General features: G+C 42.1%; 1 pseudogene; it reads left to right on the plus strand.

The window, feature by feature from the left end:
* The first annotated feature begins 9,594 nt into the window (after positions 1–9,594).
* LOC101031985 (interferon omega-1-like) lies at positions 9,595–10,171 on the plus strand (annotated as a pseudogene).
* The last annotated feature ends 857 nt before the right edge of the window (positions 10,172–11,028 follow it).

Here is an 11,028-nt window from a genome sequence, read left to right on the forward strand (position 1 = left end):
AGACCAGATCTGGGAGAATTCTCTAGATCACAAGGCAGATACTCTTGTTCTCTTCCCTTACTTTCTCCCAAACAAGCACAGTCTCCCTCTCTCTGTTCTGAGCCACATGAAGCTGGGGGTGGAGTGACAGAGCACCCCTGTGGCCACCACCACTGGGACTCAGTGGGTCAGACCTGAAGCCAGCACTGCATTGGTTTTTACCAAAGGCCTGGTGTAGACACTCTCTGGCTACTACCTATGTTTGCTCAAGGCTCTGGAGCTCTGCAATAAGCAGGTGGCAAAGCCAGCCAGACCTGTGTTCTTCCTTTCAGGACAATGAGCTCCCCCAGGCCTCTGCAGGTCCAGAGGTGCCATCCTAGAGACAGGGACTAGAGTCAAAAACCTCAGAAATGTACTTGGTCTTCCATTCTACTGGAGCTGAGCTAGCCCTCAAACCACATGACACAGATCTTCCCACTCTCCTCTCCCCTTTCCACAGTCACAGGAGCCTCACCACGTGGTCACCACCAACACCACAGGCTCATTGGAAGTACTGCTGGTCTACTGCTGATGTTCAGTTAAGGGCCCAGGGCTCCTCAGTCAGCTTGTGGGGAATGCTGTCAGGCCTGGGACACACTCTTCAGGGAAGCAGGCCACTTTTTGGCCCAGGGTAGATCTGTAAATGCTGTTCGAGAGCCGAGTCCTGAAATCAGAAGTGACAAGAGCACAATTGGTGTTCCATGCCCTGTTGCCAACCTGGTACCTAAGGTGTAAGGCAAAATCCCTTTACTTTTCTGTCTGCTTAAGCTGGGAATGTGCTGGTTCTCATTTGAAGCCAGCATGTCTCAGAGTCTCACCCAAGGCCTGTGGTGTACTTCCTGGATATTGCTGCTGCTTCCACAGAGCTCAAGGGCTCTTTAGTAAGTAGATAATGAATCTTCCCTGAACTGGGTCCTTCTGTTGAAGGCAGCAGGCTATCTTCTGGCCCAGGATGTGCCTAGAAATGTTATCTGGGAACTAGGGTCTGGAATGGGTGACTGATGACCCTGAATGGTACCCTATCCACTGTGGCTGAACTGGTATCCAAGATGCAAGATGAAGTCCTCTTTACCCTTCTGATGGGTTGGACTGTATCCTCACCCAAATCTCAACTTGAAATGTATCTCCCAGAACTCTCATGTGTTGTAGGAGGGACCCAAGGGAAGGTCATTGAATCATGGGGTCTATCTTTCCCATGGTATTCTTATGATAGTGAATATGTGTCACAAGACCTGATGGGTTTATCAGGAGTTTACAGTTTTGCTTCTTCCTTATTTTTCTCTTGCCACCACCATGTAAGAAGTGTCATTTTTCTCCCGCCACGATTCTGAGGCCTTCCCAGCCATCTGAAACTGTAAGTCCAATTAAACTTCTTTTTTTTCTCAGTTTTAGCTATGTCTCTATCAGCAACATGAAAACAAACTAATACAGTAAATTTGTACCAGGAATGGAGCATTGCTGAAAGATTTCTGAACATGTGGAATCAACCTTGAAACTGGGTAACAAGCAGAGGTTGGAACAGTTTGAAGGACTCAGAAGAAGACAGGAAAATGAGGAAAAGTTTGGAACTTCCTAGAGACTTGTTGAATGGCTTTGCCCAAAATGCTGATAATGATATGGACAATAAGATTCAGGTTGAGGTGTTCTCAGGTGGCAATGAGGAACTTGTTGGAAACAGGAGTAAAGATATGTTTTAGCAAAAATACAAGAGTATGTTTTAGCAAAAAGGCTGGTAACATTTTGCCCCCGCCCTAAAGATTTATGGAACTTTGAACCTGGAAGTGATGATTTAGGGTATCTGGTGGAAGAAATTTCTACGCACCAAAGCATTCAAGAGGTGACTTTGGTACTGTTAAAGGCATTCAGCTTAAAAGAGAGAGAGAGAGAGAGAGAGAGAGAGAGAGGAACAGCATAAAAGTTCAGAAAATTTGCAGCCTGACAATGCAATAGAAAAGAAAAACCTGTTTTCTGGGGAGAAATTCAAGCTGGCTTCAGAAATCTGCATAAGTTGCAAGGAGGCTAATGTTAATCCCCAAGACCATGGGGTAAATGTCTCCAGGGAATGTAAGAGATTTTCACGGCAGCCCCTCTCATCACAAGCCTGGAGGCCCACAAGGAGAAAGTGGTTTCACAGGCTCTGCCCAGACTCCCCATGCTGTATATAGCCTAGGGACTTGATGCCCTGTGTCCCAGCTGCTCTAGTCATGGCTGAAAGGAGCCAACATAGAGCTCGGGCTATGACTTCAGAGAGTAGAACCCCAAACCTTTGCAGCTTCCATGTGTTGTTGAGCCTGAGGGTACACAGAAGTCAAGAACTGAGGTTTGGGAACCTCTAGCTGGATTTCAGAAGATATATGGAAACGCCTGGATTCCCAGGCAGAGTTTGCTACAGGGATGAGGCCCTCATGGAGAACATTTGCTAGGGCAGTGTGGAAGGGAAATGTGGGGTTGGAGCCCCCACACAGAGTCTCTACTGGGGCACTGCCTAGTGGAGCTTTGAGAAGAGGGCCACCATCCTCTAGACCCAAGAATGGTAGATCTACTGACAACTTCCACCATGCACCTGGAAAAGCCAGAGACCCTCAATGCTAGCCCAGGAAGGCAGCCAGGAAGTAGGCTGCACCCTTCAAAGCCACAGGAGTGGAGCTGCCCAAGAACATGGGAACCCACCTTTTGCATCAGCAAAAGACCTGAATGTAAGACCTGGAGTCAAAGGAGATCATTTTGGAGCTTTAACATTTGACTGCCCCACTGGATTTTGGACATGCATGGGCCGTGTAGCTCCTTTTTTTTGGCCAATTTCTCCCATTTAGAATAGCTGTACTTACCCATTACCAGTACCTCCCTCGTATCTAGGAAGTAACTAGCTTGCTTTTGATTTTACAGGCTTATAGGTGGAAGTGACTTGCCTTGTCTCAGTGAGACTTCAGACTGTGGACTTTTAGGTTAACGCTGAAATGAGTTAAGACTGTTGGGAAGGCATGATTGGTTTTGAAATGTGAGGACATGAGATTTGGAAGGCCCAGGGGCAAAATGATATGATTTGGCTGTGTCCCCACCAAATCTCAACTTGAACTATATGTCTCAGAATTCTCACCTGTTTTGGGAGGGATCCAGGGGGAGGTATTGAATCATGGGGGCCCGTCTTTTCCATGCTATTCTTGTAATAGTAAATAAGTCTCATGAGATCTGATGGGTTTATCAAGCGTTTCTGCTTTTGCTTCTTGTTCATTTTTTCTCTTGCTGCTGCCATGTAAGAAGTGCCTTTTACCTCCTGCCATGATTCTGAGGCCTCCCAGCCATGTGGAACTGTAAGTCCAATTAAACCGCTTTTTGTTCCCAGTTTCGGGTATGTCTTTATCAGCAGCATGAAAACAAACTAATACATCTTCCTCTCCTTTCTTTAAGAAGAAGGAAGGGTCTCATTTGGAGTTATGAACTATGCTACCTGGGGTTATAGAGGAAATGTTGCAAGTACTCCTTTAACCTTTCTTGCTGGTGTCTCAGTAGGTCACATGCCCCCTTCCTATTCCTATTCACTGCCTCTGAGCCCAGCTCAGCACTAGGGCTTGCTTAGGAATTACAGTCCTTGTGGTCTAGACTGCCTTTCAAGTTTATTTATGGTCCTAGAGCCCTTTAGTCCATGGTGGGGAGACTTGCTGGAACTCAATCTGCCATCACTGGGATGAGACATTTCCCTCTGGCTAGGGCTGGTCCAAATGCTCCCTCCATGGGCAGGCACAGCTGAGTACAGCCCTGTTCTGCGTTCTGCTGTCAGAGGGCAGCCAGGAATTTAATGCATTTAAAGCATGAGAATACACTTACTGTACTCTCCCTCTCTCAAGTGCATGATTCTCCATGCCATGTGGCTGGTGCCAGGGATGAAGGCAGGGTGGTGTTGGCAATTCTAGACTGTCTTTCCTACCCTCTCCAGTGCCTCTTTTAGTGATGTGGATCAAACATCAGGAACTGTGAGTGCTCAACAGATTTTTGGTTCCTGTGAAGATGCGCCCTTTGTACAGACAGTTGTCAAACTTGGTGATCATATGGGTAGGGTGGGACCATTGATGGTTCCCTCCATTCAGCCACCTTGCTCCACCTTCCATAATGCCTTTCAAATGTTATAACCTTTTTCATTTTTTCAGTGCCTTTTTTAGTTGTTTGTTTGTTTGTTTGTTTTGTAATGTATCTTTTTTAAAAACAATTATATTCAGGTTGCTGTGAAAGTTTTATGACTTGGCTCCAAACTGTCACCTTGCCCTGGAGATCTCTATAGCCACATCTTGCATCATATCCTGGCATTATTAACCAGTTATGTGCTCTACAATATTGGGGAATCAAGCAGTGGGTCTGGAAGACCAGAACAGAGAGTGAAGTTGGGGAGGTAGTGAGTGCTGAGATGGCCCACTCATTCAGGTCCCTCTTTAGAGCCAAACATTACTTCCCTCTGCACTCCTGACCCAGCTGAGGTGCATCTAGTCCACCTGAGAAGGGCCACAGGGAGCAGGGAGAAGCACTCCAGTTCCCATGGAGACTTGGCAAGGGCTGACCATGCAGCACTAGCTGGAGACAGTTAAGTTTTTAGAGCCTTGGAAGAAAAAGTGTGAACATGACCTTGCTTTCACCCCTCCTGCCAGGTGATTCATGAGCTGTGGGGGTCAAGACCCACTGATGTCCAGTCAGGCTGCAAAATGCAATAAATAGAAGGAGGCCTGCACACATATTTACACCCAAAGAACTAGTAAAGAATGCAGAAGCTCATCTGTGCCTGTGTTTAGAAGCTTCCATGTTCTGATTTCCCTAAGAGGAGACTGCACCAGACAAAGGACTCTCATTTGTTCAAAAAACCACATATTGTGGACATAAAGAAGTTGAAAAAAAGAACAGCAGATTGATATCTTGGAAGGAGAATAGAGACATTTAAAACATTGACTGCAACAGTGGCAGGTCCTCAAGAGATGGAACAACATGAATGGGTAGATGGAGTCAACTGTTAAATCATCTGATCATAGAGAGGGAAAGAAGACTGAAAGTGGATGAAGATTAAAGCACAGAGTCCTCTCACAGAGACGTGGCCAACATCAGTGTCTCCAGCATGGGAGATACTGATACCACAGTAGCCTGCAGAGTATTGGAAGGGACAAGATTTATTCTAGTGCCAGCTGCCAACTGCTGTTTTCTCTTTAGGATCTAGCAAGTCATCACTCTACAGGGAAAATTATTCCATGAGGCCAATGCAATCCAAGATATGTCTTAAATAATGCAGCCTCCTTTAAAAATAAAACAAAATGAAACAATACCTGGACAGAAGGGACACAGCACATATTTGAGTACAATTAGAAGCAAGTAGGGCAGAACCTTCCAAGTAAAACAGATATTAGTAATGTGCATATTTGAAGATCATAATAACTAATGACAGCAAATACCTTTGTCAAAATTCATTTAATGAAGTTAATTGAAAAGAAAACATTGGCAGTTTCATTCCCTTTCTTTTCTTTCCAGTTGGTACATTCTCCAATGAGTCAGCATACTTAGAATTTGGAAGTCTTCCTGAAGATTAGGGTCCATAAAACAAAACAAAACAAAACAAAAGTCAAGTTTAAAAAAGTAACAAAGTAGAACTATTAGCCATTAATGTGAGTAGCTAAAAGTCTATTATATAGCAGCCTGTGACAGGTAATCAATAAGCTGGTGATGATGAAGTCTTTAAGAATCAGACAAAAACAACTACAAATAACTCATCTCTTGTCCTATAAAAGGAAACTCCAATAGTGCCTGTTAAAGGAGTTGTAATGGAGTTATAATGAGCTCCACTTGCTGTGACTTCACATGAAGCAAGCTACATCCTATACTGATGGCACTAGGGCACCATCCCAACTCCCCCGATAGCCACCAAGACACCTTGACAGGGATTATTGCCAGAGTATGTGGGTTATGGGGACAAGAATTGAGTCTTTTAGCTGCTAATCTGCCATGTGACTCCTGATTAACCCCAAGTCTGGGAAGGCTTCCAAGATATCTAGTTCATGCTTTACTTTTTATGTAGAAACACCTATTTACTGTAAGGCTTACTTTTCCTCCAGAACAAATCTTGACGTTGCAGAAATCATAGACTGAGACACTCTCAGCATTCTTTCCTGAGCAGACATGCTTTTCTTCCAAAACATGACCCCTGGGTCTAGGGGGCTGCAGCGTTGAGATCTACTTGTCTTGCTGCTACACAATGACGTGTTTCTGTCTGTAAGCTCCCCAGAAAACCACCCTTTACCAACAAACTAAATTTATCTGCCTTGTTCTTTGGTTTCTGGGCTCCTTTGGCATTTGAGGTTGAAAATAGCATCCATTTTGATGCCAACAATCGACAATCCTAGATAGCCAAAGATAGCCTCACTAAGCAATGTGGCTGCTTTTGGTGTCAAAGAAAGACTCACTTTGGTAAGTAGCCTTTTAAAAGCATTCACTGCTTTAGTGTATGAAGTGCATAATGTTTTCCCATCTTGTTCATACGAAAGACTTGTTTTTGACACTTACCATTTGATAAAAAGATAAACAGATTAAACTTAACCATTTGATAAAAAGATAAACAGAAGAAAAGGATCTTCACTGGGTTCTATCAGTAGACAGCACAAAGTCTAGTCTGACCAGGTGGTGGAAAACTGACGTGTCTTCCTTGGGAATGACAACAGCAAATGGACCTGAAGAGAGTCTCCCTTGGAATTAGTGAGGACCCAAGGAGAAGGGAAAAGCCCACCAGGCTGAGCTATCTTTAGAATGTAAAATATGAGGTGCTTTTTGTTTATTCTTAAACTCACAAGACAACTCAAGGATCAAAAATAAACAGACCTCCTGGACTAGGCATTTAATAGGTTCTTAAAGTACTCTGAATATATTTCATTTAAGAAATTGCTCATTAATTTTTAGACCTTTTTTATTGGCAGAAAAATTTCCTCTACATCCATTTAAATGGTCTTCTCTTTACTTTTACTTAAAACTTAAAGTCAGTCAGTTCAATTCACTCATACCACACCTACTTCTGCCTTATAAACAATAGACAGCAATCCATGGGCATTTGAAGTAGAATTCAGAATCACCTGACAACTTCCCCTCCTGCTCTTCTTGTTTCATACTGTGGCCTCTCCTCGGTTCATGAATCTCACGTCCAGTTCTATTTTTTAATGGACACTTCCAGACTATTATTCGCTTGCCCTATGGTTTTGACCTTAGGTCTTTGTTCTGCTCCTCCAGATTTATATTTCTCTCCAAACAGTTATAAAAATGAGTGTAATCCAAACAGGGTATTGGGTTAACATTTTTAATGATCTTAAAACAGTGGCAGGCCTATAGTTATAATGCAATAATTTTGGTATTATCTTTTTAAAATATCATTATTATGATTAACAGTTAAGGGCAGAATCTTTGGGAATATCAAATTCCTTTTCTTTATAGGTTTCTAAAAGCCATCTTTTAATTTCCTGGATGGACTTATTAACTAGGTAGGGTGCTAAGGCAAGGCTAATATTCATAATCCTGCCAGAAAGGACTGGTGTTCTAGCAACTGGAGTCTTGTTGCCACTGTATTGTGAGTTGGTAGGTGCAACTCCTCTTTTCTCACCTCACAGTTGATAACATTTGCATTCAATGACAGAAGAGCAGGTGGCTAGTCTTGCAAAGCTGAGGACAGTCCATTGACCCAGGAGTTGCTCTTATATGAGGCTCTGGCAGAAGCAGCTGTTTCCCTTACTTTGTGTACCTCAACAATGACCTTGGGCCAGAGTCCCTAATCCCCAATTTTGCCACACTGAATTTTGCTAACATACATTTTGCTATTTTGTCAGCAGAAAGTCACTTCTCTTCTTTTACTTTCATGATATTCAGGCTTATATTTGTTTTCTTTTTAATACACAAACAACTGTTGAGGTTTGCTTTCTAGGAAAGTTGAAATGACAAAAAAATCTTAAATCTTGAAAATTATATAGAAGAACAATGTGGTTTCTCTGCCTTTCTTTTACTTTTCTTTGTTTCACTTCATCATGAATAAGAACATGATGGAGGAGAAGCAAGATATACCTTACCCAGTAAACCACTACATAAAAAGAAGTTACAAAATTTCAACATGAAAAATCACAAACAAGTAAAGAAAGCTATTTCTTTCTTACTGAATAGCCTGAGCCTCACTGCCCTGCATTGTCAGAGTGAGATAGACACAGAAAAAGACCCCATAAGAATCACACTGACTGGATAAAAGAACTTGAGATCACAGTTTCTGTAAATTAGATTGTAGTAAAAGAAAATACTGTTACTGAATCCCCTGTGCCCACCTCAGAAACTTCAAGCATAGCAAGTTTTCAGTGGTTTAAGTAAAGGTCTTCATCAATAAGAATAGTACTTAGCAAAATAAAAATTACTTGACTAGGGGAGATAAAATGATTGCAGTTGCATAAGTCCTCCACCTCTTTAGACAAAACAAGCCTTTGCTATCAGCATTGGAGGGCTGTTGAAACTTTTCATACCTGGGAACATGGCTCAGGAGAGGAAGAAGCCATCACTGAGGGCTAGGGCCCTTCACACAAACACCCAGGAGCAAGGGCAAGGGTCTTAGAAGATGGAGTATTGTGGCAGCAAAGAAACAAGACGTTCTTCAGGAGCGGAATTCTGAAGTCATCAGGACATGGTGAGCCTGCTCTCAGGGAATAAGTGGAAGATTTTGGATTCAGGACACTTTGTTATTCTATAGGACAAAGTGTTACTGGATATGTTAACTACCTTGTGAGTGAAGTGATGTTGGAAAACACATCACCACAACTGTATGCACCTGAAAAGAGCCAGAATTCCTCCTGGGGGAATTGACACAGCCTGAAGTGCACTTAGACCACCAGTAAGAAATAGTGAAAAAAAGAGCGATGTCTGCGTTAATCCTGACGTTGTGACCCCCATGAAGCATAGCCTCATGGACCTAAATAAGTGTATTTTAGAAAGAAGAGAAGTTTCATAGAAGTTCATTGACCAATACCCATTAATTTCTGCTGTGAGTAAAATAGCAAACAAACCCAGTCCCAAAGAATTTCAATGCCATAGATGGCCTGGTATATCCCTAACCTCATACACCCAGAGAGGAGGGGGTGACTCATTTCCTATGCAGAGTATGGAAGGTAAAAATAGAGCCTAGAACAGAAAAGGCAATGTTTATATATTAAAAATTGTGTGTTTATGTGTGCATGTGTGTATGTTGATTTACGTGTGTGTGTGTGTGTGTGTGTGTGTGTGTATACACTTAGGTTTTTAGAACAAAGATGTTTCTCATGTAACTGATAAATATCCATTTAGATTCACGCCTCTAAAGTTTACTAGGAAAATTAAACTTTGCATAATTAATAGTATGTAGTGATGTTATCATCTTAGATCATATTGAGAATAAAAAAAATAACAAAAAAGGGAAATAAGTGTAAAGGAATGCAGAAAATGAAAACTATTTTCTTCCTATTAAAAGCCATGCATAGCAAATGTCTTCAGAGAACCTAGGTTCAAAGGTACACTCAGACCCCAGCTCTACCAGGCCAGCAGCACCCTCATTTCCCAATGGCCTGGCTCCACCCTCTAGTGGTGGCCCTAGTGGTGTACAGCTGTGGCTCTTTTGGATCTCTGGGATGTGACCTGCCTCTGAACCATGGTCTGATAGGAAGAAAGATTTTGGTGTTTCTGGGCTAAATGAGGAGGATCTCCCCTTTTTTGTGTCTCAAGGACAGAAGAGACTTCAGATTCCTCCAGGAGATGGTGGATGGCAGCCAGCTGCAGAAGGCCCAGGCTGTGTCTGTCCTCTGTGAGATGCTGCAGGGGATCTTCAGCCTCTTCGACACAGAGCGCTTCTCTGCTGCCTGGAATATGACCCTCCTGGACCAACTCTACACTGGACTTCATCAGCAGCTGGAACACCTGGAGACCTGCTTGGTGCAGGTGATGGGAGAGGGAGAATCTGCTGGAGTGGTTGGGAGCATTGAGAAGGTACTTCCAGGGAATCCGTCTCTACCTGAAAGAGAAGAAACACAGTGACTGTGCCTGGGAAGTTGTCAGAGTGGAAATCATGAGATCCTTCTCTTTATCAACAAACTCGCAAGAAAGATTCAGAAGTAAGGATGCAAACGTGGAGTCATCTTGAAATAATTCTCATGGACTAATCTGCCATGTCACTTGCAAGTGTGATCTTGGATGCTTTAAAAGACTCATTTCTGCTTTAGTTACTGAATTGGTTGAGTTAAATTCAGCAAATACTTCAGCAGTATATTAAGCAAGTATAAGTTCAAAATATTCAGCTCCAGCGGCATCGGCCCCTAAGAAATGACTGCCCTGGTGTTTTATTTCCATAGTTTTGCATCTATTGTGTTTATAACATTTAGATATTTTACATATAATATGTTCATCATCACATTATATTAAAATTTACAAAATATGTTCACTGTTTAATGTTATTAAATTTGCAGTTTTTGACTTATTAAATGTTTATCAAAGAAAATGTTTATTCTAAAACCTAAGCCAAATTGAAGAAAGAATTGTGAAATTTAATTACTCATTCTTTCCACTCACATTATATTTATGAATTGAGTAAGTGGCAGACTGTAGAAATTGCTTCAAGAAATACAGATGACTAGAGCAAACACAGTTTCTGCTCTGTTGGAATTCTCAGTCTAACAGGGAAGGAGATATAAAAACAATATTAATGTTTATATTATTTCAGTCATATTAAGTGCTTCAAAGAGAAGTACAGGAAAAGTATTTTCTTACACGAGAATCTTTAGGTGTAAATGATGCTAGGAGGGGAAAAAAAAATTTGATGTTCTTCCTAAAATGCCTGGGAGACATGACAGTGCAGAGGTCTTATTGGCAGTTGGGAATGTGGATCTAGAGTGAACAAGAAATGCCATGGGCATAGGTATTAATTTAAGATTCTTTATTGCATTTCTGGCAATCAGGGCATGGGAATGGACGTGATCATCTATAAATAAGAGAAGGAAATGA

Source organism: Saimiri boliviensis, chromosome 2, assembly GCF_048565385.1.
Source record: "Saimiri boliviensis isolate mSaiBol1 chromosome 2, mSaiBol1.pri, whole genome shotgun sequence".
Taxonomy (NCBI): domain Eukaryota; kingdom Metazoa; phylum Chordata; class Mammalia; order Primates; family Cebidae; genus Saimiri; species Saimiri boliviensis.